The sequence below is a fragment of the Arachis ipaensis genome, chromosome B4 (genome assembly GCF_059453495.1).
Source record: "Arachis ipaensis isolate K30076 ecotype BB chromosome B4, ASM5945349v1, whole genome shotgun sequence".
Taxonomy (NCBI): domain Eukaryota; kingdom Viridiplantae; phylum Streptophyta; class Magnoliopsida; order Fabales; family Fabaceae; genus Arachis; species Arachis ipaensis.
The window spans coordinates 48,290,782-48,318,457 of record NC_142439.1 but is presented as its reverse complement, the minus strand read 5'-3'; the positions used below and the strand labels follow the sequence as shown (position 1 = coordinate 48,318,457).

Here is a 27,676-nt window from a genome sequence, read left to right as displayed (position 1 = left end):
GACCCATGAAGTCAATGCCCCAAACATCAAAAATTTCACAGAAGAGCATATATTATTGGGGCATCTCGTCCCTCCTGGATATATTACCAAATTTCTGGCATGGGGGGCAAGATTTACAAAACTCAGCAGCGTCTCTAAAAAGAGTAGGCCACCAGAATCCGCAGTCTAAGATCTTTCTAGCTGTTCTTTGAGGGCCAAAATGTCCTCCACTCTCGGATGAGTGACAGGCCTCTAAAATGGACTGGAATTCTGATTGAGGCACACAACGTCTAATTATCTGGTCAGCGCCACATCTCCATAAATATGGGTCATCCTATATATAATATTTAGACTCGCTTTTCAGCTTGTCTCTTTGATGTTTAGAAAAATGTGGAGGAAATGTGCGGCTAACTAAATAATTAGTGACAGGTGCATACCAAGGGATTACCTCGGATACTGCTTGCAGGTTGTCAAAAGGAAAATTATCATCTATAGGAGTAGAATCATCCTTAATATGTTCAAGGCGACTCAAGTGGTCTGCTACTAAATTCTGATTACCACTCCTATCCTTTATTTCTAAATCAAATTCTTGTAACAGCAGTATCCAACGTATAAGTCTTGGTTTGGATTCCTTTTTAGCTAATAGATACTTTAGAGCTGCATGGTCCGAATACACTACTACTCTAGTACCAAGTAAATAAGCTCGGAATTTATCCAGAGCAAAAATAATAGCAAGAAGCTCTTTCTCAGTAGTAGTATAATTGGACTGGGCAGTGTCTAAAGTCTTAGACGCATAGGCAATAACAAAAGGATCCTTACCTTCACGCTGAGCCAGCGCTGCTCCTACTGCATGGTTGGAAGCATCGCACATGATTTCAAACGGCTGGCTCCAGTCTGGTCCTCTCACAATTGGGGCTTGAGTTAGAGCAGTCTTCAGCTTATCAAACGCTTGTTTGCAATCCTCACTGAACTCGAACATAATATCCTTCTGCAGTAATCTGGATAAGGGAGGTGCCACCTTACTAAAATCCTTAATAAATGTCCTGTAGAAACCTGCATGGCCAAGGAACGAACGGACTTTCCTCACAGAAGAGGGGTAAGGTAAACTAGAAATAACATTCACCTTTACTGGGTCTACAAAAATGCCATTATTAGATACCACATGTCCTAATACAATCCCTTGTTTTACCATAAAGTGGCATTTTTTGAAATTCAATACAAGGTTTGTATTAACACATCTATCCAATACTCTAGATAATCCCTCTAAGAAAAGGTTAAAAGAATCACCATAAACGCTAAAATCGTCCATAAAAACTTCCATACGGTCCTCAATAAGATCAGAGAAAAGACTCATCATGCACCTTTGGAAGGTAGCTGGTGCATTGCACAAGCCAAAGGGCATTCTCTTATAAGCATAAGTCCCAAAAGGACATGTAAAAGTAGTCTTTTCCTGATCCTCATGAGCTATATGAATCTGGAAATAACCTGTGTAACCATCTAAAAAGCAATAATGTGATTTACCTGACAGGCGATCCAGCATTTGATCAATGAATGGAAGTGGGTAGTGATCCTTACGGGTAGCTTGGTTGAGACGCCTGTAATCAATGCAGACTCTCCAAGCATTCTGAACTCTAGTTGCTATGAGCTCTCCATGCTCACTCTTCACTGTAGTGACTCCAGATTTTTGGGGCACCACTTGTACTTGGCTTACCCATTCACTGTCTGAAATGGGATATATGATACCTGCTTCCAATAGTTTGGTCACTTCCTTTTTGACAACTTCCAAGATGGTGGGATTCAATCTTCTTTGTGGTTGACGGACAGGTCTTGCTCCCTCTTCTAAAAATATTCTGTGCTCGCATACTTGAGGGTTGATTCCCACTATGTCTGCCAAACTCCACCCAATTGCCTTCTTATGCTTCCTCAGTACATTAAGTAACTGCTCTTCTTGTTGAGAAGTCAGTTCCCTTGCAATAATAACCGGAAGCTTCTGCTCATCCTCAAGATAAGCATATTTGAGGTGTGGAGGGAGAGGTTTCAATTCTAACTTTTGATCATTGGCAGGTTCTGGATTATCTGGGGCTTGTGAAAATGGCGAAGTGCCCCCATTGTCAGTTAAGAGGGTCCCACACTTGGACCTTGTCCAGTGTGCCTCTCTTCAAACTCTTCCTTTTGAACTTCAGCCACACTTTCGTCTATGACATCACACTGGAAGATAGAACGATCTTCTGGGGGTTGTCAATGACTCCATTTAGATTGAAGATTACTATGCGGCCATCTATTTCAAAGGAGTATGTTCCTTAAAAAGCATCCAATTTGAATTTTGATGTCTTCAGGAATGGTCTTCCAAGTAGGATTGATGATGGCTTATCTGAATCATTGTGGGGCATCTCCAAGATATAAAAATCAGTGGGAAATGTGAGCCCTTTAATGTTCACCAAAACATCTTCAGCAACTTCAGCCACTGTAATAATGCTTTTATCTGCTAACACAAAACGAGCTGCCAACCTTTTTAAGGGAGGGAGCCTCAAAACATCATATATAGACAAAGGCATTATACTGACACATGCTCCAAAATCACACATGCAATTATAAATTACTACACCACCAATAGTACAACTAACTATGCAAGGACCTGGATCACTACATTTTTCAAGTAATCCTCACATTAAAGTAGATATAGAACTACCTAAAGGAATAGTTTCTAATTCATTAATTTTGTCTTTATGGATACATAAGTCTTTTAGAAACTTTACATATTTAGGTACCTGCTGAATAACATCAAAAAGGGGAACAGTTACCTCAACCTTTTTGAATATCTCTACCATTTTAGGATCGGGTTCCAGCTGCTTCCTGGGCTTCCTTGCAAGTTGTGGAAATGGAATAGGAGTAGTGTTTTCTGTGGTGCCTACGCCTTTTGGTGCTTCTTCCTGTGGTTGAGCTGTTTCTTCTTCAGCTATGTTCTGTATATCCTCTTCCTCTTCAACATCTTCGATTTCTACCACCTCTTCAGCTGAGGCGTATTCTGGTGAGCTTGGTTCCTCCTGATTCCTCTTCTGCAGTGTGGTTTCGGACCTCAGGGTGATGGCATTAATGCCTCCCTTTGGATCGGGTAATGGTTGAGAGGGGATTCCAGTGGTGCTTGAAGGTTGGTTACTGGAATTTTGTGCTGATCCGAACTGTGTCATAAAAGCTTGCAGAGTAGAGGTGAGACCATTCAGACTGGCATTAATACTATTCATGATGTTGTTTTCCATGGTCTGTTGTCTTTTCTCAAAAGATTGTAGTCTATCTTCATTAGAAGATAACGAAGAATGAGTAAATTGAGAGGTCTGCTGCTGATTATTCTGTGGTCCTTGGTTCTGCCTCAGGTGAGGTGCTCTGTAAGGTTGATTTTGCTGCCTGTTGTTGTTATTGTTCCACCTCGGATTTCCCTGATTATCTCTGCCTCTTCTGTTATTGTTGTCCCTCCAATTCTGGTTTGAATTGTCCTGCCATCCATGGTTATTATTTCCACTTTGATTGTACCCTTGGTTGGGGCGGTCATAGAAGTTGTGAGTGGATGCCACCATGTTGTCTTCTTGTTGGAGCTGCGGGCATTCATCAGTGTAATGGCTATAATCAGCACAGATTCTAAAAATTCTTTGTGGGACTAGTTGTTGGTTTTGCTGTGGTGGAGGAGGTTGAGCTTGCTGAGCTTGTTGATTCAACTGCATTTCCTTCAGCAAGTTAGTCATTTACAGATGCTTTGAGTTAGAGCAGCAGTCTCTCTGCTAGAAGATACTTCTACAACAGCTTTTGAACGGCCTTGCTTCTGTCTGTGGTTCCTAGTGGATTCAGCTAAATCACTGATCAATTGCCAAGCTTCATCAGTGATCTTGTACTTCTTCATAGACCCATTGCTGGCACTTTCCAGTGTGGTCTTATCTTGGGGCCTCAAACATTGTGTAATATAGCTGAGTAGCACGATCTTGTCAATCATGTGATGGGGGCATGCTTCCAGAAGATTATTGAAGCGGTCCCAGTATTCAAAGAGAGTCTCATTGTCATCCTGAACAATTGTGGAGATATCCTTCCTCAGTTTATCAGTAACTTCAGATGGAAAGATATTCTCCAGAAACGCCTTTCTGAGTGTATCCCAGTTGGATACATTTGCTAGAGGTTGAGTGTAGTACCACTCTCTTGATTTTCCCTCAAGAGAAAATGGAAAAGCTTTCAGCAGAATTGAAGTTTCATCAGTGCCATCATGCCTGACAGTAGAACAGGCTGCCTGGAAATCTCTCAAGTGCTTGATAGGCTCTTGAGCAGGTAGGCCATGAAACTTGGGTATCAAATTTAGCAGTGCGGTCTTTATTTCAAAATCTGTAGCTACCGCTGGATGATAAGCTTGAAACGGTTGCATTGTAAAATCAGGGGCTCCTTCCTCCTGGATGGTAACTCTCCTAGCTGCCATGTTTTCTGCACGTAAAATAACCGAATCAGTAGAACGAAGGCTAGTTTCTTCCTCAGATTCACTTTCAGATCTGCCCTCAAAGCGGGCTAACCGACGCTGTTCTCGCCTTATTCGTGAAATTGTCCTTTCAATTTCAGGATCGAATATTAGCAAGCGTGGATCAGGAAGTGAACGCGTCATTTGACAGAAGAAACATGCAGCTCATAGTAGCAAAACAAAATAAAATGCAAATAAATAAATTCTAATCAAAGCACTCTATTGCAACTCCCTGGCAACGGCACCAAAAATTGATGAGACGCAGAAGCTGGTGAATTAAAAATTATTAAAATGGTTACGTTGCAAGTATAGTTCTTAACTCACCGAAAATCTGCCTATCAATTTAGAAGTATGTCACAGAGAGTTTGAATTAAAATTTACTGGGAGTTTTAAGTCCCAGGTCGTCTCCCAACGAGTTGCAGAAAAATGTGCTATCTTATTAATCAGATGTTCAAAGAAGTTGAGTTAAGTAAATTGGAATTTAAATTGAAGAAATTCAATTAATATGAATAAAAGCCTTGACTGGGAGTTGATTGGTTGGAATTTCTACTATTGATGGAGTGATTGTAAGATTAATTTATAATTAATGGTTGTTCTGTTTGGTTATCCTTTACTAGGTAAGGGAAAGTCAAACAAGTTGGAATGCCAGATCTGTTCACAAATTGCAACCCACTTAGATCAAAGGGATTGGCGTTGGTGACAGGATAACAATCCAACGTTTAACCCAATTACAAATTTTTCCTTCAATCCTTCCAACTCAAGAGTTCCTTTTAATCAACTCCCCATAAAAGTAAAGAAACTACTCACGCATTGTAAATAATAAATCCATAGCACATGAAAGGGAATTAAAGAAGACATGATTATTAGAATTGAAATTGAATTAAAAAGAAATAATCCTTGCATTAACTAATCATAAAAGTATTCAAATAACAAAATTGAACAAAACAAAGAACATGGAAGAATGAAACCAAGTTAAGAAAACGAACTAGAATGACGAAGTCTTGATGATGAAATAACTCTTCTCAATGTTTCAATGCTAAGATCAATTGAAAATTAAAAATTCTAAAACCTAGAGAGAAAAACCTAAGAGAGTAAAACTAGATCTCAAACTGTCTCTGAATGAATGTGTTGTTATTTCTGCATATTCTCTGACTCTAGTCTGCTGTTCCGGGCTGAGAATTGGGTCGAAATAGGGTCCAAAATCGCCCCGAGCGAATTCTGCAGATTATGCAGATCGCACATGTCACGCGATCGCGTCATTCATGCGGACGCGTCACTTGCGCTTTTCCTCGCCACGCGTTCGCGTCGTCCACTCTACCGCGTCGCTTGGGCTTTCCAATCCGCGCGGCCGCGTGAGCCATGCGGCCGCGTCGCTACGATTTGTTCTCCTTCGCGCGGTCGCGTGAGCCATGCGACTGCGTCACTTCTCGCGGGTTATCTCCTCAAATTCTTGTGTTTCTTCCATTTTTGCTAGCTTCCTTCCCAATCCCCAACTCATTCATGCCCTAAAAAATCTGAAACACTTAACACACAGATCACGGCATCGAATGGAACAAAGGAGAAGTAAAATTAAATAATTAAAGTCTCTAGGAAGCAGTTTTCAAACATGTAATAAATTCCGGAAAGAAATCTAATATGCATGCTAATTTAATGAATAAGTGGGTAAGGATCATGATAAAACCACATAATTAAACACAATATAAACCATAAAATAGTGGTTTATCAAGAATCTCCCTCTTCTATCTAGAATTAGGGTTCTAGGTTATTTTCCATCTTAGATCTAAGTCCAATTTCTTGATTTCATCTTGTTTCCTCTACAATTTCTTGTTTCTACACTTTAATTCTCTTAGTTTGTGATGTTAATTTTACTTTCATGTCTCTTTTGTTTTCATGTATTCATGATGGATTTGGATCTTCTTTAATGAATTTTGATGTTTGATGTTTGATGTTCCTTTCATTGTTGATTTGAGTTGTGATTTTACTTTTCTTGCAATTGGTAGTTGGTAGATTTTACTATTTCTTGCACATTTACCATGCTTTCCTTTTAAGCCTTCCAAGTGTTTGACAAAATGCTTGGTTGGATGTTAGAGTAGATTTTGAGCATTCTTGGCTTGGAAAGAATAATTAGGCAATCTTGAGTCATGAAAACCCAACTTATGTTGGTGACCTAGAATTGTTAGCTAATATTGTTTCCATTGACTTTAATCTCTTGCTAATTGAATTAGTGAGTTGATTAGGACTTTTGGATTGAGATTAGCTAGTCTTATTAGACTTTCTTCGAGTATGAGGATAATATTATACCTTCCTCCATCGTCGGAGATGACGTAATAAGATAAATTCTTGTTTATTATTGTGATATGATTGATTAGTCTTGTTTGACGTTCTCCCTATGTGAAGATAACATGATACCTTCTTCCAGTTGTTGGAGTTGACTAAATAGGATGAATTAATCGTTGCATGACTAGGATAGAAAGCCTATATTCTCAACCCTTACCATGAATGTCTCTCTTTATGACTTGCTTTCTTCAGTTGCTTGCTTTACTTTTCTTGCCCATTTAATTTCTTGTCCCTTTATAAATCAAACCCCCTTGTCCCTTCATAGCCAATACTCATTCACTTCATTGCAATTCTTTGTGAGACGACCCGAGGTTTAAATACTTCAGTTAATTTTCATTGGGGTTTGTACTTGTGACAAAACCAAAATTTAATTTGATTCAAGGATTGACTATCGGTCTGGACTATACTATTAACGAAATCATTTTTGTAAAATTCCAAACCGGTATAGATTCTTGCTTATCAAATTAATGGCACCGTTGCCGGGGAATTGCAATGGTGCTATGTTATTGGCTATTGTATATATTGTGAATAGCTTGATTTTCGGTTTGTTTGTTAGTTTTTGCTAGTTATAGGATTTTTGTTCTCTTTATTTCTTGTTAGCTTTTCTTTTTAGTTTCTCTTGTCACTATGAATTCTCATCCTTTTGGCTATGAGCATGGTTACAACTATGTTGTAGGAAATAGAAGTTTCAATGGGGATGTGCATCAAGGATTTGGAGATCAAAGGTGGGAGGAGCCCCAAGCTTATGGACAACCTTCTTGGCAACAACATCCTCCGGCTTTGGTGCGCAGAAATTGTGATTACACTTTGATTATGTAAAATTCATTGCTCTTTCTTTCCCTGGTAATGGCGCCAAAAACAAAATGCCAATACCATGGTTCACAACTTCGCACAACTAACCAGCAAGTGCACTGGGTCGTCCAAGTAATACCTTACGTGAGTAAGGGTCGAATCCCACGGAGATTGTTGGTATAAAGCAAGCTATGGTCACCTTGTAAATCTCAGTCAGGCGGATATAAAATAGTAATGGAGTTTTCGAAAATAATTAATAAAATAGGGATAGAAATACTTATGTAAATCATTGGTGAGAATTTCAGATAAGCGAATAGAGATGCTTTCATTCCTCTGAACCTCTGCTTTCCTGCTATCTTCATCCAATCAGTCTTACTCCTTTCCATGGCTAGCTTTATGTAATGCATCCCATTGTCAATGGCTACTTTTGGTCTTTTCTCGGGAAAATGATCAAAATGCCCTGTCACGGCACGGCTAATCATCTGGAGGCATCACCCTTGTCAATGGTTACATCCTATCCTCTCAGTGAATATGGTCAACGCACCCTGTCACGGCACGGCTATTCATCTGTCGGTTCTCGATCATGCTGGAATAGGATTTACTATCCTTTTGCGTCTGTCACTACGCCCAGCAATCGCGAGTTTGAAGCTCGTCACAGTCATTCAATCATTGAATCCTACTCGGAATACCACAGACAAGGTTTAAACTTTCCGGATTCTCTTGAATGCCGCCATCATTCTAGCTTACACCACGAAGATTCTGATTAAGAGATCTAAGAGATACTCATTCAATCTAATGTAGAACGGAAGTGGTTGTCAGGCACGCGTTCATAGGGAATGATGATGATTGTCACGTTCATCACATTCAGGTTGAAGTGCGAATGAATATCTTAGAAGCGAAATAAGATAAATTGAATAGAAAACAGTAGTACTTTGCATTAATCTTTGAGGAACAGCAGAGCTCCACACCTTAATCTATGGAGTGTAGAAACTCTGCCGTTGAAAATACATAAGTGAATAGAGGGTAGGCATGGCCGAGTGGCCAGCCCCCAAAACGAGATCACAGGATCAAAATACAATCCAGGATGTCTAATACAATAGTAAGAGGTCCTATTTATAATAAACTAGCTACTAGGGTTTACAGAAGTAAGTAATTGATGCATAAATCTACTTCCGGGGGCCCACTTGGTGTGTGCTTGGGCTGAGCTTTAACTTTCCACGTGCAGAGGCCATTTGTGCAGTTGAACGCCAGGTTTTGATCCATTTCTGGCGTTCAACTTTGGTTTTTGATCCCTTTCTGGCGCTGAACTCCAGAATTGGGCAGAGAGCTGGCGTTGAACGCCAGTTTGCGTCGACTAAACTTGAGTAAAGTATGGACTATTATACATTGCTGGAAATTCATGAATGTCTACTTTCCAAAGCAATTGGAAGCGCACCATTTCGAGTTCTGTAGCTCGAGAAAATCCACTTTGAGTGCAGGGAGGTCAGAATCCAACAGCATCAGCAGTCCTTCTTCAACCTCTGAATCTGATTTTTGCTCAAGTCCCTCAATTTCAGCTAGAAAATACCTGAAATCATAGAAAAACACAAAAACTCATAGTAAAGTCCAAAAATGTGAATTTAACATAAAAACTAATGAAAACATCCCTAAAAGTAACTAGATCCTACTAAAAACATACTAAAAAAATGTCAAAAAGCGTATAAATTATCCGCTCATCACAACACCAAACTTAAATTGTTGCTTGTCCCCAAGCAACTGAAAATCAAATAGGATAAAAGAAGAGAATATACTATAAATTCCAAACTATCAATGAAACATAGCTCCAATCAGATGAGTGGGACTTATAGCTTTTTGCCTCTTGAATAGTTTTGGCATCTCACTTTATCCATTGAGGTTCAGAATGATTGGCATCTATAGGAACTCAGAGTTCAGATAGTGTTATTGATTCTCCTAGTTCAGTATGATGATTCTTGAACACAGCTATTTTAAGAGTCTTGGCCGTGGCCCTAAGCACTTTGTTTTCCAGTATTACCACCGGATACATAAATGCCACAGACACATAATTGGGTGAACCTTTTCAGATTGTGACTCAGCTTTGCTAAAGTCCCCAATTAGAGGTGTCCAGGGTTCTTAAGCACACTCTTTTTTTGCTTTGGACCTTGACTTTAACCGCTCAGTCTTAAGTTTTCACTTGACACCTACACGCCACAAGCACATGGTTAGGGACAGCTTGGTTTAGCCGCTTAGGCTAGGATTTTATTCCTTTAGGCCTTGCTATCCACTGATGCTCAAAGCCTTGGGATCCTTTTTATTTCCCTTGCCTTTTGGTTTTAAGGGCTATTGGCTTTTTGCTCTTGCCTCTTGGTTTTAAGAGCTTTTGGCTTTTTCTGCTTGCTTTTTCTTTCCATTTTTTTTTCGCCTATTTTTTTCTCTGCAAGCTTTGTTCTTTGCTGCTTTTTCTTGCTTCAAGAATCATTTTTATGATTTTTCAAATTATCAAATAACATGTCTCCTTGTCATCATTCTTTCAAGAGCCAACATATTTAACATTCTTAAACAACAACTTCAAAAGACATCTGCACTGTTCAAGCATTCATTCAGAAAACAAGAAGCATTGTCACCACATCAATATAATTAAACTAAGTTCAAGGATAAATTCGAAACTCATGTACTTCTAGTTCTTTTGAATTAAAACATTTTTCATTTAAGAGAGGTGATGGATTCATAGGACATTCATAACTTTAAGACAAAGTTACTTACTACTAATGAAGACACAAACATAGATAAGCACATAACATAGAAAATGAAAAACAGAAGAAATAAGAACAAGGAATGAATCCACCTTAGTGATGGTGGCGTTTTCTTCTTGAGGAACCAATGATGTCCTTGAGCTCTTCTATGTCTCTTCCTTGTCTTTGTTGCTCCTCCCTCATTGCTTTTTGATCTTCTCTAATTTCATGAAGGATGATGGAGTGCTCTTGATGTTCCACCCTTAATTGTCCCATGTTGGAACTTAATTCTGCTAGGGAGGTGTTGATTTGCTCCCAATAGTTTTGTGGAGGAAACTGTATCCCCTGAGGTATCTCAGGGATCTCTTGATTTGCAGTCAAATGTTCTACCACTGAGCTATAGACCCTTTGAGATGAATCTTTCCATCTCCCATGACTCGGAGGTGGAAGCCTTTGTCTTCCCTTTCCCTTTTCTAGAGGTTTCTTCGGTCTTAGGTGCCATCAATGGTAATGGAAAAACAAAAAGCTTATGCTTTTACCAGACCAAACTTAGAATATTGCTTGTCCTCGAGCAAAAGAAAAAAGAATAGAAGAAGAAAAAGAAGAAGAAGATATGGGGGAGATGGAGGGATGTGTGTATGGATGTGAGTGCTGAATGGAAAACAGAAGGAATGATCATGAATGGAGAGAGAGGGTGAGGTGGGTGGGGATCATGTGGGGTCCACAGATCCTGAGATGATCCTGTGAGGTCCACAGATCTTGAGGTGTCAAGGCATTTACATCCCTGCACCCATTTAGGCATGCAAAATGCCCTTGCACACAACTCTGGGTGTTCAACGCCAGGTTGGTGCCCATTTTAGGCGTTCAACGCCCATTTGTTGCCCATTTCTGGCGTTGAACGCCAAAACCATGCTTGTTTTGGGCGTTCAGCGCCAGCTCTTCTCCAGGGTGCATTTTTGGCGTTCAGCGCCCAGATGCTGCCCATTTTGGGCGTTCAGCGCCCAGACACTGCCCATTTTGGGAGTTCAGCGCCAGAACCATGCTCTGTTCTGGCGTTGAACGCCAGACAGGTGCTTCCTCCAGGGTGTGATTTTTCTTCTGCTGTTTTTGATTCCGTTTTCAATTTTTATATTTATTTTGTGACTCCACATGATCATGAACCTAATAAAACATGAAAAATAATGAAAATAAAATTAGATAAATAAAAATTGGGTTGCCTCCCAACAAGCACTTCTTTAATGTCAATAGCTTGATAGTGGGCTCTCATGGAGCCTCACAGGTGTTCAGAGCATTGTTGAGACTTCCCAACACCAAACTTAGAGTTTGGATATGGAAGTTCAACACCAAACTTAGAGTTTGACTATGGGGGCTCTGGTTGACTCTGCTTTGAGAGAAGCTTTTTCTACTTCCTCTCCATGGAAGCAGAGACAGATCCTTGAGTTGTAAACACAAGGTTGTCCTTATTTATTTGAAGGATCAATTCTCCTCTGTCCACATCAATCACAGCTCTTGCTGTGGCTAGGAAAGGTCTTCCTAGGATGATGGATTCATCCTCTTCCTTTTCAGTATCCAGGACTATGAAATCAGTAGGGATGTAAAGGCCTTCAACCTTTACTAACACGTCCTCTACTTGTCCATAAGCCTGTTTTCTTGAATTGTCTGCCATCTCTAATGAGATTTTAGCAGCTTGCACCCCATAGATTCCCAGTTTCTCTATTACAGAGAGGGACATGAGGTTTATTCCTGAACCAAGGTCACACAGAGCCTTAAAGATCATGGTGCCTATGGTACAAGGTATTATGAACTTTCCAGGATCCTGTCTCTTCTGAGGCAATGTCAGTTGACCCAGGTCACTTAGTTCATTGGTGAACAAGGGAGGTTCATTTTCCCAAGTCTCAATACCAAATAATTTGGCATTTAGCTTCATGATTGCACCAAGGAACTTGGCAGCTTGCTCTTCAGTAACATCCTCATTCTCTTCAGAAGAGGAATATTCATCAGAGCTCATGAATGGCATAAGGAGGTTCAATGGAATCTCTATGGTCTCTAGATGAGCCTCAGAGTCCTTTGGTTCCTCAGAGGGAAGCTCCTTATTGATCACTGGACGTCCCAGGAGGTCTTCCTCCTTGGGATTCACGTCCTCTCCTTCCCTTACAGGTTCGGCCATGGTGCTTATGTCAATGGCCTTGCACTCTCCTTTTGGATTCTCTTCTGTATCGCTTGGGAGAGTACTAGGAGGGATTTCAGTGATCCTTTTACTCAGTTGGCTCACTTGTGCTTCCAAATTTCTAATGGAAGACCTTGTTTCATTCATGAAACTTACAGTGGCCTTGGATAGATCAGAAACTAAGTTTGCTAAATTAGAAGCATTTTGTTCAGAGCTCTCTGTCTGTTGTTGAGTTGATGATGGAAAAGGTTTACTATTGTTAAACCTATTTCTTCCACCATTATTAAAGCCTTGTTGAGGCTTTTGATCCGTCCATGAGAAATTTGGATGATTTCTCCATGATGAGTTATAGGTGTTTCCATAAGGTTCACCTAAGTAATTCACCTCTGCTATTGCAGGGTTCTTAGGATCATAAGCTTCTTCTGCATAAGAAGCCTCTTGAGTACTGTTGGATGCAGCTTGCATTCCATTCAGACTCTGAGAAATCATATTGACTTCCTGAGTCAATATTTTGTTCTGAGCCAATATGGCATTCAGAGTATCAACTTCAAGAACTCCCTTCTTCATAGGCGTCCCATTACTCACAGGATTCCTCTCAGAAGTGTACATGAACTGGTTATTAGCAACCATGTCAATGAGTTCTTGAGCTTCTGCAGGCATTTTCTTTAGGTGAATGGATCCACCTGCAGAAGTATTCAATGACATCTTTGATAGCTCAGATAAACCATCATAGAATATATCCAGGATGGTCCATTCTGAAAGCATGTCAGAAGGACACTTTTTGGTCAGCTGCTTGTATCTTTCCCAAGCTTCATAGAGGGATTCACCTTCTTTCTGTTTGAAGGTTTGAACATCCACTCTAAGCTTGCTCAGCTTTTGAGGAGGAAAGAACTTGGCTAAGAAAGCCGTGACGAGCTTATCCCAAGAGTTCAGGCTGTCTTTGGGTTGAGAGTCCAACCATATTCTAGCTCTGTCTCTTACAGCAAAAGGGAAAAGCATGAGCCTGTAGACTTCAGGATCTACTCCATTAGTCTAAATAGTATCACATATCTGCAAGAATTCAGTTAAGAACTGAAAAGGATCTTCAGATGGAAGTCCATGAAACTTGCAGTTCTGCTGCATCAAAGAAACTAATTGAGGTTTCAGCTCAAAGTTGTTTGCTCCAATGGCAGGAATGGAGATGCTTCTTCCATGTAAATTGGAATTAGGTGCAGTAAAGTCACCAAGCATCCTCCTTGCATTATTATTATTTTCGGCTGCCATCTCCTCTTCCTGTTCGAAAATTTCTGAAAGGTTATCTCTGGATTGTTGTAATTTAGCTTCTCTTAATTTTCTCTTCAGGGTCTATTCAGGTTCTGGATCTGCTTCACCAAGAATGTTCTTGTCCTTGCTCTTGCTCATATGACAAAGAAGAGGGCACAGAGAAAATAATAATAATATGGATCCTTTATATCACAGTATAGAGGTCCTTGTGTTAGTAGAAGAAAAGAAGAAGAAAATCTGAACTCAGAGAGAGAGAGAGAGGGAGTTCGGATTTTTGGTGGGTGAGGGAGAGATGTTAGTAGATGAATAAATAAATAGAATAAGATGAGAGAGGGAAAATTTTGAAAATAATTTTTGAAAAAGAGTTAGTGATTTTTGAAAATAGTTTTTGAAAAAGGTTAGTGATTTTCGAAAATTAAGTTTTAAAATTGAAATAATTAGTTAATTAAAAAGAAATTTTGAAAAAGGGAGGAGATATTTTCAAAAATTAGAGAGAGAGAGAGAGTTAGTTAGGTAGTTTTGAAAAAGATAAGAAACAAACAAAAAGTTAGTTAGTTAGTTGAAACAAATTTGAAAAGATAAGAAGTTAGGAAGTTAGAAAGAATATTTTGAAATCAAATTTTTGAAAAAGGTAAGATAAGAAGATATTTTTGAAAACATATGATAGAAATTAGTTTTTGAAAAAGATTTGATTTTTAAAATCTCAATTAATGACTTGATTCACAAGAAATCATAAAATATGATTCTAGAACTTAAAGTTTGAATCTTTATTAACAAATAAGTAACAAACTTGAAATTTTTGAATCAAAACATTAATTGATGATGTTATTTTCGAAAATATGATGTAAAATTAAGAAAAAGATTTTTGAAAAATATTTTTGGAATTTTCAAAAATAACTAAGAAATTTGAAAAAGATTTGATTTTTGAAAAAGATTTTGAAAAAGATGAGATTTTTAAATTGAAAATTTGATTTGACTCATAAAAACAACTAGATTTTTAAAAATTTTTGAAAAAGTCAAATCTAATTTCCGAATTTTTAAGAGAGAAAAAGGGAAAGATATTTTTTTTTATTTTTGAATTTTTAATGATGAGAGAGAAAAACAAGAAAAATGATGCAATGCATGAAATTTTTAGATTAAAACAATGAATGCATGCAAGAATGCTATGAATGTCAAGATGAACACCAAGAACACTATGAAGATCATGATGAACATCAAGAACACATTTTTGAAAGATTTTTAATGCAAAAAAAACATGTAAGACACCAAACTTAGAAATCATTCATGTGTAGACTCTAACAAACGAAAAATGCATATGAAAAACATCATACAACACAAAACAAGAAAACATCAAGATCAAACAAGAAGACTTACCAAGAACAACTTGAAGATCATGAAGAACACTATGAATGCATGAATTTTCAAAAAAATGCAAGATGCATATGCAATTGACACCAAACTTATAACATGACACGTGACTCAAACAAGAAACACAAAATATTTTTGATTTTTTATGATTTTATGATTTTTTTGTATTTTCTTTTAAATTTTTTTGAAAATATTTGGGAAAAAGGAAGTAATGAATTCATAGTCCTCAATCAAAATCTTGGGAATTGGACATGGCTTAATAGCCAGCCAAGCTAAAACATGTTATATGAAATACTAGAATTCATTCTTAAAAATGTTGAAGAAAAATATATTTTTGAAAACATTTTTTTTTCGAAAACAGATGAGAAATTTTTGAAAGATTTTTGAAAAAATTTTTTTTTGAAAATAAAATAAAAAGAAAATTACCTAATCTGAGCAACAAGATGAACCGTCAGTTGTCCAAACTCGAACAATCCCCGGCAACGGCGCCAAAAACTTGGTGCGCAGAAATTGTGATTACACTTTGATTATGTAAAATTCATTGCTCTTTCTTTCCCTGGTAATGGCGCCAAAAACATGATGCCAATACCATGGTTCACAACTTCGCACAACTAACCAGCAAGTGCACTGGGTCGTCCAAGTAATACCTTACGTGAGTAAGGGTCGAATCCCACGGAGATTGTTGGTATGAAGCAAGCTATGGTCACCTTGTAAATCTCAGTCAGGCGGATATAAAATAGTAATGGAGTTTTCGAAAATAATTAAAAAAATAGGGATAGAAATACTTATGTAAATCATTGGTGAGAATTTCAGATAACCGAATAGAGATGCTTTCGTTCTTCTGAACCTCTGCTTTCCTGCTATCTTCATCCAATCAGTCTTACTCCTTTCCATGGCTGGCTTTATGTATTGCATCCCATTGTCAATGGCTACTTTCGGTCTTCTCTCGGGAAAATGATCCAAATGCCCTGTCACGGCACGGCTAATTGTCTGGAGGCATCACCCTTGTCAATGGTTACATCCTATCCTCTCAGTGAATATGGTCAACGCACCCTGTCACGGCATGGCTATTCATCTGTCGGTTCTCGATCATGCTGGAATAGGATTTACTATCCTTTTGCATCTGTCACTACGCCCAGCAATCGCGAGTTTGAAGTTCATCACAGTCATTCAATCATTGAATCCTACTCGGAATACCACAGACAAGGTTTAGACTTTCCGGATTCTCTTGAATGCCGCCATCATTCTAGCTTACACCACGAAGATTCTGATTAAGAGATCTAAGAGATACTCATTCAATCTAATGTAGAACGGAAGTGGTTGTCAGGCACGCGTTCATAGGGAATGATGATGATTGTCACGTTCATCACATTCAGGTTGAAGTGCGAATGAATATCTTAGAAGCGAAATAAGATGAATTGAATAGAAAACAGTAGTACTTTGCATTAATCTTTGAGGAACAGCAGAGCTCCACACCTTAATCTATGGAGTGTAGAAACTCTACCGTTGAAAATACATAAGTGAATAGAGGGTAGGCATGGCCGAGTGGCCAGCCCCCAAAATGAGATCACAGGATCAAAATACAATCCAGGATGTCTAATACAATAGTAAGAGGTCCTATTTATAATAAACTAGCTACTAGGGTTTACAGAAGTAAGTAATTGATGCATAAATCCACTTCCGGGGCCCACTTGGTGTGTGCTTGGGCTGAGCTTTAACTTTCCACGTGCAGAGGCCATTTGTGGAGTTGAACGCCAGGTTTTGATCCATTTCTGGCGTTCAACTCTGGTTTTTGATCCCTTTCTGGCGCTGAACTCCAGAATTGGGCAGAGAGCTGGCGTTGAACGCTAGTTTGTGTTGTCTAAACTTGGGCAAAGTATGGACTATTATACATTGCTGAAAAGCCCTGGATGTCTACTTTCCAACTCAATTGGAAGCGCGCCATTTCGAGTTCTGTAGCTCCAGAAAATCCACTTTGAGTGCATGGAGGTCAGAATCCAACAGCATCAGCAGTCCTTCTTCAACCTCTGAATCTGATTTTTGCTCAATTCCCTCAATTTCAGCCAGAAAATACCTGAAATCATAGAAAAACACACAAACTCATAGTAAAGTCCAGAAATGTGAATTTAACATAAAAACTAATGAAAACATCCCTAAAAGTAACTAGATCCTACTAAAAACATACTAAAAATAATGTCAAAAAGCGTATAAATTATCCGCTCATCAGGCTTCTTATGGGTACAATTCAAATCTTGATACATACCAATCTAATGTATGTGATGACCCTCATTGTGGTTGTCAACCACAATCATGCATATGAACCCCCTCCTCAATATAGCCTTCTATCATACTCACAAGCCTCATACCACCAACCACCTCTATATGATCCTAACTCATACCCACCATACCAACCACCATATGAACCATATCTAGAGCCACCACCATTCCAACACCAATACTCCCATGAACCACAAAATCCACACACCACCTCAAGAATTTTACCAATATAAACCAGCTTCCAATTACAATACCCTTTCCTCAAACAATGAACCCTCTCTTCCACCACCACCTCCCGATGAAGCCCTCATGATAGAACTAAGAGATCTTAAATCTCGTATCTTAAGGCAAAAAAAGGAGGATGAAAAGAAGTTTAAGGAGTTAAAAGCCAAGACGGCTATCATGGTAGAAGCCGTTAGCATCATAGTCTCATCCTACCTAAGTTTGCACGATCAAGGCACTTCCGTTGTTGAATGTGGAGAGGCAACCAAAGAGCTTAGTGAGGGAGTGAACTTGAAGCTTCAAGGTGGAGAAGAAGAGTTAAAGCAAGAAGTGCAACAAGAGGAGAAGGTAGAGATGATTGAACCAAAGGAAATAGTGGTTGGAACCTTAGGATATGTTGAGTACATAGAGGAATCACAAATTGAAGAGCTTTCTTCCATGGAGTTTGAAGTTGATGTTGAGGAGGATAATGCACAACCTCCAAGGCACAATGTGATTGAAGAATTGGAAGAAGTGTCCCAAGTAATAGGCCCTCCTATTTATAATGATTCCGCATCAGCATATGATCCTTCCCCATTGGACTTGGAATTGATGATGAGGTAGATTTCACTAAACCTCCTATCTATGATTTGAGTGATGGGGAAGAGATTGAAGGCATTGGTGAAGAAGAACGGGAACTTGACGAAGTTTTGCAAGGGGTAAAGCTTGAAGAATCTCACCTAGTGGTGGAAGTCTCTAGGAGAGGATGGACGAGAGTAGAGCGTGCCTTGTCAAGGTCATTGGGAACTCCTCCACCGAGGTTGTCATCCAATCCTTTATTTGAGTGGAGAAAACTTCTAACTCTTAGCTTTATTATCCCACTTGAATTTGGTCTGCTTGAGACGGATGGCCAACTTAGGGCGCTTTGCGGAATTAAGCATAAGAGGAGGATGTTTAGTGGTTGGCGTTGTAAGTCTAGGCTCATTATGGTTGAAGCTTCAAGAAGTAAGGGTTGGACTAGTGCTCAATTGGATGGGTCTAGGAGGGTAGTTTGGTGCTTCTATGAGAATTCATCTCTCTTGCCACCCGGAGAAAACCACCATGATCAACTCAAGAACGGGTGTGAAAACAAAGTGTGGGATCCCGGATCGCACAAGGAAGATCAACTGTGGGAGCCCATGGTTTGTGAAGAACTCCATCAAGGCTTAGAGTTATTAACTTTGGAAGATAGAGCTTATTGGAAGTCCAAGCATTGGTGGATGTTCAAGGATGGATTCAAGCACAAGCCACCTTGATAGGAGCTCCTCATAAGTCCAACTTAAGGACAATAAACAAAAGTGCTAGGTGGGAGACACCCCACCGTGGTAACATTTTTCCTTTTTCCTTTTTGTAAATATTGCTAATAATTAGTTTAGTTTTTTGTTTTGTTTGGTTAGATATGTTTATTTGGGAGTCTAGTAGGTTAAATAAGGTTTTATGATGTTTTTGTAGTTGTTTGGAGGTTTGGAGTGCTTGGTTTGGTGCAAGAACTTGAAAAATTTTGAAAAACAGAGCACCAACCTATACGTGCGTGTCACTCATGCGTACGCGCGCCCCAAGCATTTTCGACCATCCACGCGCACGCGTCCCCCATGCATACGCGTGGATCCAAAAGTTTTACCTCCTAGCCAAAAACCAGAGAGTTGTGCCTAAAGTGTGCCAGACTTGTGTCTGAGGCAAAAGTTAACCCACGCGTACGCGTGCTTCGTGCGTACGCATCGACTCTCTGATTTGCCATGCACACGTACGCGTGACCCGCGCGTACGCGTCGCTTCCATTTTATCAATCCACGCTTACGCGTACATGATGCGCACGCGTGGATTGCCCTATTTCACCCACTTTCTTTTCTTCTATTCTTTCCATTTCTTTCCTTCTTCTCTTCTCTTTCCACCCTTCAATCATCACCCAACACTACCAAACACCATCCATAACCAATTCTTTTAGTTAGTGATGGGTGGAAATCAGATTCCACACCTAAACTCACCGGCAAGTGTACCGAGTCGCATCAAGTAGTAATTACTCACAAGAGTGAGGTCGATCCCATAGGGATTGATGGATTGAGCAATTTTAGTTAGGTGATGAATTTAGTTAAGTGAATATTTGATGAATTGAGTGATTTTGATTGACAGAAGCTAAATTGCAAGTAAACAAAGATGCAGAAGGTAAATTAAGCAGAAGAATAAAATACAGAAGAGATAAATTGCAAGTAAGGTAAAGAACAAGAAAGTGAAAGAGCAGAAACCTAAATTGCAGGAAAAGTAAATGACAGAAACTTAAAGTGCAAGAAACTTAAATTACTGAATCTAAATTGCTGGAAATTTAAATTGCTTGAATGGTAAAGGATTTGGGTGCTGGGACTTGGAATTGAACAGGGAATTGCAAACTAAAGTAAATCAGAAAGCTCTGAGATGCAAGACTCCAGATCTGGATCTCAGTAGCTAGAATAGAAATGGAAAATTTCTTCAAGAAACAAAACAGCAAGAGAATTTAAGTCAATTATGAAATGCTTAAAGAGAAATTGAAGATTGAAGAAGAGAAATGAGGTTAGAAAGCAGATCTAACTCTCAATTACTCTCTTGATCAAGCAAGAAATAAATTGCAGAAGAAAATGAAATTTAAAACAGCAAAAGAAACTTAGATCCAAATTCAATAGAATTCCTCAATTTCAATCCAAAAACCCAAAACAGAAAAGTAGAAGTTGTAGTTGAAAGAAGTTGAAAACAGAAAACTAAACTCAGAGCCAATCCTTAGAACAATTGAGAAGAGAGGTAAAAGATGATTCTCAAACTTAGAATCAATGAAACTCTTCAATCTCAATTTAAATTCCAAGAACAGAAATTAAAAGTTGGAGAAGAAAGAAAACGCAGAAAGAAAAACTCAGACCCAAATTCCCAAATCCCAAATTAAAAAACAAGTAAAAAAGTAAAAAAAAATCAGCAAAAAAGGTTCTTACAAATCAAATTAACTCCTACATATACACTTTCTATTTTGGTCTTCAAAGCTTGGAGTGGCCTTTTCAAAGTTGGCCTTGAATGAGAAATGGATTTCAAGAAGGATGGGTCTAGTTTGGCTTTGGTTCAATTGAAGTGGAGGCATGGGTCCAGTTCGGCTCCCAAGGGAGTGCTCCGCTCGGTTTAGTGAGCATTGTGCTCACTTTCCTAGGTGAAGCATGCTCACTAGCGCTCCCTAAGTGAGCACTGCGCTCAAATAATGAGTGCTACTCCTTGTGTTGAATACGTGCCCCCTCTTAGAACCTTGGTGTCCCCTTTTTTGAATGCTACGCTTCCTAAATTTCCTTGGTGAAGGCACGAAAATGCTCACTTCAAGTGAGCATAGTGCTCACTTCTTTGAGCACCATTTGAGTGCTCCTTGCCTTCATTGGTTTGATGTGCGACAATGCTCACTAGAGTGAGCATAGTGCTCACTTGATTTGAGCACCAGCCTTGTCTTGGCCTTGCTTCCCTTGCTAAAGAGCACGCAAATGCTCACTAGAGTGAGCATAGTGCTCACTTGATTTAAGCGCTCCTTATCTTGGCCTTTGTTGAGCGCTGGCCTTGTGCTCCTTCATGGTTGAGTGCCATGCTTTACTTTTCTGGGCCACGCTTTTGAAAGCATGGCCTAAGGTCCAAAGCGTGCTCAATCTTCAAAAGTGTGCCAAAATTTCCTCTTTATACCATTTCTTCACCTACAAGCAACCACACAAACATGTCAAAGTATCACTAAATTCACAAGGTTTCTAATTCATTCATAAAATCAACTAATTCTAGCTTAAACCCTATGATTTTGTGTCAAATAAATGATGGTTGATTAATTTAACATAATCATGAAAATCCACTCCAAATCACTTACTTATTGTGCAAGAAAGTGCATAAAACCTAATGAAACAAGTGAATGATGCTTGAAAAGCTAGCATAATAGAACTTGATTCATGGGGTTTTATGCAAACAAAATCAGCTCAATTATTCTTTGCTGTCTGATATGAAATGTCCCTTTGAAGATTTACTAGAGTTGCTGCTATAATACCTTGCTCTTTGATTGATCCCTGTTAGCTTTTTCATTCTTTCTTTTGCCTAGAAAGCTTATTTCTTAATGAAAGCTTGGTGTCAAGTGTTGCAGCAGCCTTTTGGCTCAATTTTTGCTCAACACTTCTTTACCACAGACACTTGGCTCACAAATTCTTCCTAGAAACATTGATGCCCAGCATATCTTTGGATCACTAAATGCTTTGTAACTAGGTTGCTCTTGATAATGGACTTTCGGTTGGTCATCCCGAATTAGTTAATCCAAGTTACCAAGTTTTGAAATACTCCTTAGAACCTAATTGTCCAAGCATATCCTAGTACAAAAAGTACCACAGGCATATGTCCTAAGGTCCAAGCTATTGGTGTCCAGCCTTATTATTTGTTTCTTTGCCAATTCTTGGCTTTTCTCTTTCTTTTTCTTTCTTATTTTGCTTTATTCTCAAGGCATGCTCATTAATAAAAGGTTTTATAGCAGCAGCTTAGTTCACACTACAAAGAACATCCTATTATGCAGCTTTTATTACTGAGCTAATCATTAAATCAAGTAAGCACCACCATTGAATTTCATTCTAATTCTTACCACATTGGACAATTACTCTCTATATCAAGCATTTTTCTTTTATTTATGCATAAAGGGAGACAAAACATGAATTTAAAGCAGATGAGTGATAACAAGCATAATGCAAATCCTAACAAGAAAACTACTCAAGATATGAAAATGCAAAACATAAAACATTTGGAGGCATATCATGTTTCAGATATGCATCATCCTTATTTGATTAAAAAGACTATAAAAAGAACTCCACCATTGGTGCACGAAATTGTGATTACACTTTTCACAACTCCGCACAACTGACCAGCAAGTGCACTGGTTCGTCCAAGTAATACCTTACATGAGTAAGGGTCGATCCCACAGAGATTGTCGACTTAAAGCAAGCTATGGTTATTATGTAAATCTTAGTCAGGAGATTAATAATAAGAGTAATTGTGTTTATGAAAAGTAAATACATAAAATAAATGGTACTTGTGATTCAGTAATGAGAAACAGGTTAAGGTTCCGGAGATGCTCTGTCATCTGAATCTCTGTTTTCCTACTGTTTTCTTCTCTAAACATGCATGGCTTCCTTTTATGGCAGGCTGTATGATTCTCTCGGATGAAAAATATCAGGCGCTGTGATGAGCGGATAATTTATACGCTTTTTGGCATTGTTTTTACATAATTTTTAGTATGATTTGATTAGTTTTTAGTATACTTTTATTTGTTTTTAAATAAAAATCACATTTCTGGACTTTACTATGAGTTTTGTGTTTTTCTGTGATTTCAGGTATTTTCCGGCTGAAATTGAGGGACTTGAGCAAAAATCAGATTCAAAGGCTGAAGAAGGACTGCAGATGCTGTTGGATTCTAACCTCCCGGCACTGAAAATAGATTTTCTGGAGCTACAGAAACCCAAATGTCACGATCTTAATTGCTTTGGAAAGTAGACATCCAGGGCTTTCCAGCAATATATAATGGTCCATACTTTGCCCGAGTTTAGACGACGCAAACTGGCGTTCAACGCCAGCTTTCTGCCCTATTTTGGAGTTAAACGCCAGAAACAGGTTGCAAAGCAGAGTTAAACGCCAGAAACAGGCTACAAACTGGCGTTTAACTCAAAGGAAGACATCTACACGTGAAAGCTTCAATGCTCAGTCCAAGCACACACCAAGTGGGCCCGGAAGTGGATTTCTGCATCAATTACTTATTTCTGTAACCCTAGTAAGTAATTTAGTATAAATAGAACTTTTTACTATTGTATTTACATCTTTTGATCATGTTTTGATGATTGAACCCTCTTTGGGAGGCTGGCCATTCGGCCATGCCTGGACTATTTTCACTTATGTATTTTCAACGGTAGAGTTTCTACACACCATAGATTAAGGTATGGAACTCAGTTGTTCCTCATGAATTAATGCAAAGTACCATTGTTTTTCTATTCAATTCAAGCCTATTTCTTCTCTAAGATATTCATTCGCACACAAGAACATGATGAATGTGATGATTATGTGACGCTCATCATCATTCTCACTTATGAACGCGTTCCTGACAAACACTTCCGTTCTACATGTAAACAAGCTTGAATGTGTATCTCTTAGCCTTCTGATTTACGATTAGAGTCTTCGTGGTATAGGCTAGAATTATTGGCGGCCATTCTTGAGATTCGAAAAGTCTAAACCTTGTCTGTGGTATTCCAAGTAGGATCTGGGAAGGGATGGCTGTGACGAGCTTCAAACTCGCGAGTGCTGGGCGTAGTGACAAACGCAAAAGGATTACTGAATCCTATTCCAGCATGATCGAGAACCGACAGATGATTAGCTGTGCGATGACAGTGCATTTTGGACCATTTTTACTGAGAGGACGGGATGTAGCCATTGACAACGGTGATGCCCAACATACAGCTTGCCATGGAAAGGAGTATGAAGGATTGGATGAAGACAGTAGGAAAGCAGAGGTTCAGAAGGAACAAAAGCATCTCCATACGCTTATCTGAAATTCTCACCAATGAATTACATAAGTATCTCTATCTTTATTTTACGTTTTATTTTTCTTTTAATTATTAAAATTATATAACTATTTAAATCCGCCTGACTGAGATTTACAAGGTGACCATAGCTTGCTTCAAGCCGACAATCTCCGTGGGATCGACCCATACTCACGTAAGGTTTATTACTTGGACGACCCAGTGCACTTGCTGGTTAGTTGTGCGAAGTTGTGACAAAAAACTAAAATTATAAACGTGCGCATGATGTTTTTGGTGCCGTTACCAAGGAATGAAAGATCATGATTTCGTGCACCAAGTTTTTGGCGCCGTTGCCGGGAATTTTTCGAGTTTGGACAACTGACGGTTCATCTTGTTGCTCAGATTAGGTAATTTTATTTTAATTTTAAGTTTTTGTTTTTATTCTTTTTATTTTCGAAAAATTACAAAAAAAAAAGATAATAAAATCATAAAAACAAAAAATTTGATGTTTCTTGTTTGAGTCTTATGTCAATTTTTAAGTTTGGTGTCAATTGCATATTTTTAATTTTCACTAAAAAAATTTTCGAAAAATTCATGCATGGTGTTCATCATAATCTTCAAGTTGTTCTTGATGATTTTCTTTGTTTGATCTTTGCATTTTTATGTTTTGTGTCTTTTCTTATTTTTGATATACATTTTCAATTTATTAGTGTCTAAAGTTTGAAAATTTCTATGTTTGGTGTCTTGCATATTTTTCTTTTCTTAAAAATTTTCAAAAATAAGTTCTTGGTGTTCATCTTGACATTCAATGTGTTCTTGGTGTTCATCTTGACATTCAAAGTGTTCTTGCATGCATCATGTGTTTTGATTCATAATTTTCATGTTTTGAGTCTTTTGGTTGTTTTTCTCTTTCATCATTAAAAATTCAAAAATCAAAAAAATATCTTTCCCTTTTTCTTCTCATAAAATTCGAAAATTTGAGTTGATTTTTTCAAAAATTTTTAAAATTTAGTTGTTTCTTATGAGTCAAGTCAAATTTTCAATTTAAAAATTCTATCTTCTTCAAATCTTTTTCAAAAATCAAATCTTCTTCATTTTTTTAAGATTTTCGAAAATTTTAAAAAATGATTTTTAAAATCTTTCTCTTAATTTCATTTCATAATTTCAAAATCTTTATTAACAATTAATGTGATTAATTCCAAAATTTTAAAGTTGTTACTTGCCTATTAAGAAAGGTTCAATCTTTAAATTTTAGAATCATATCTTTTAGTTTCTTGTTAGTCAAGTAATCACCTTTAAATTTCAAAATCAAATCTTTTTAAATTTCTTTTTCAAATCTTTTTCAAAATAATTTTCAATCACATCTTTTTCAAAATCAATTTCAAAATCTTTTCTAACCTCTTATCTTTTCAAAATTGATTTTCAAATCTTTTTCAATTAACCACTTAACTTTTTGTTTGATTTTAAAAGTTTACTATTTCAATCATATCTTTTTCAAAACCACCTAACTACTTTTCTCTCTCTTATTTTCGAAAATTACTAACCCCTTTTTCAAAATTTGTTTTAATTAACTAATTGTCTTAAATTTTAATTTAATTTTATTTCCCATCTTAAATTTCGAATTCTAATTAATAGTCAACATAAAAACAAAAAAAAAATATTTTTCATTTTATTTTTAATTTTTGAATTTTCCTCTCTCTCATCTCCTTCTATTTATTTATCTACTAACACTTCTCTTCTACTCAAAAATTCGAACGAACTCTTCTCCTCTGTGTTCGAATTCTTATCTTTTCTTTCTTCCATCCTTCTCTTCTTATACTCATATAAGGAATCTCTATACTGTGACATAGAGTATTCCATATTTTTTTTTCTGTTCTCTTCTTTTTCATATGAGCAGGAACAAGGATAAGAACATTCTTGTTGAAGCTGATCCTGAACCTGAAAGGACTCTGAAGAGAAAGCTAAGGGAAGCTAAAGCACAACTCTCTGGAGAAAATCTGATAGAAATTTTCAAAAAAGAAGTAAACATGGCCAAAAATAATAACAATGGTGGAGGTGCAAGGAAGATGCTTGGTGACTTTACTGCACCAAATTTCAACTTACATGGAAGAAGCATCTCAGTCCCTGCCATTGGAGTAAACAATTTTGAGCTAAAGCCTCAATTAGTTTCTCTGATGCAACAGAATTGCAAGTTTCATGGACTTCCATCAGAAGATCCTTTTCAGTTCTTAACTGAATTCTTGGAGATCTGTGATACTGTTAAGACCAATGGGGTTGATCTCGAGGTCTACAGGCTTATGCTTTTCCCATTTGCTGTAAGAGACAGAGCTAGAATATGGTTGGACTCTCAACCTAAAGATAGCCTGAACTCTTGGGATAAGCTGGTCACGGCTTTCTTAGCCAAGTTCTTTCCTCCTCAAAAGCTTAGCAAACTTAGAGTGGATGTTCAAACCTTCAAACAGAAAGAAGGTGAATCCCTCTATGAAGCTTGGGAGAGATACAAGCAACTGACCAAAAAGTGTCCTTCTGACATGCTTTCAGAATGGACCATTCTGGATATATTCTATGATGGTCTGTTTGAATGAGCTAATATGTCATTGGACCATTCTACAGGTGGATCCATTCACCTAAAGAAAACGCCTGCAGAAGCTCAAGAACTCATTGACATGGTTGCAAATAACCAGTTCATGTACACTTCTGAAAGGAATCCTGTGAGTAATGGGATGCCTCAGAGGAAGGGAGTTCTTGAAATTGATACTCTAAATGCCATATTGGCTCAGAATAAAATATGGACTCAGCAAGTCAATATGATTTCTCAGAGTCTGAATGGATTGCAAGCTGCATCCAACAGTACTCAAGAGGCATCTTCTGAAGAAGAAGCTTATGATCCTGAGAACCCTGCAATAGCAGAGGTGAATTACATGGGGGAACCCTATGGAAACACCTATAATCCCTCATGGAGAAATCATCCAAATTTCTCATGGAAGGATTAAAAAAAGCCTCAACAAGGCTTTAATAATGGTGGAAGAAACAGGTTTAGCAATAGTAAGCCTTTTCCATCATCCACTCAGCAACAGACAGAGAATTCTGAGCAGAATCCATCTAGCTTAGCAAATATAGTCTCTGATCTATCTAAGGCCACTCTAAGTTTCATGAATGAAACAAGGTCCTCCATTAGAAATTTGGAGGCACAAGTGGGCCAGCTGAGTAAAAGAGTCACTGAAACCCCTCCTAGTACTCTCCCAAGCAATACAGAAGAGAATCCAAAAAGAGAGTGCAAGGCCATAACCTTACTTGGTATGGCCGAACCCAGAAAGGAGGAGGAGGACGTGAATCCTAGTGAGGAAAACCTCCTGGGACGTTTACTGACAAATGAGTAGTTTCTCTTTGAGGAACCAAAGGAATCTAAGGCTCATCTAGAGACCATAGAGATTCCATTGAACCTCCTTTTACCATTCATGAGCTCTGATGACTATTCATCTTCTTAAGATGAAGACATTGTTCAAGGGCAA

General features: G+C 38.2%; 2 non-coding genes across 2 annotated transcripts; one reads left to right on the top strand and one right to left on the bottom strand.

The window, feature by feature from the left end:
* The first annotated feature begins 13,252 nt into the window (after positions 1–13,252).
* Positions 13,253–13,360, top strand: LOC148567472 (small nucleolar RNA R71). Its single transcript, XR_015882152.1, has one exon. It is a non-coding gene; the product is annotated as a small nucleolar RNA R71 (small nucleolar RNA).
* A 13,233-nt stretch (positions 13,361–26,593) lies between these two features.
* On the bottom strand, positions 26,594–26,701 carry LOC148567471 (small nucleolar RNA R71). Its single transcript, XR_015881574.1, has one exon. It is a non-coding gene; the product is annotated as a small nucleolar RNA R71 (small nucleolar RNA).
* Positions 26,702–27,676: the final 975 nt, after the last annotated feature.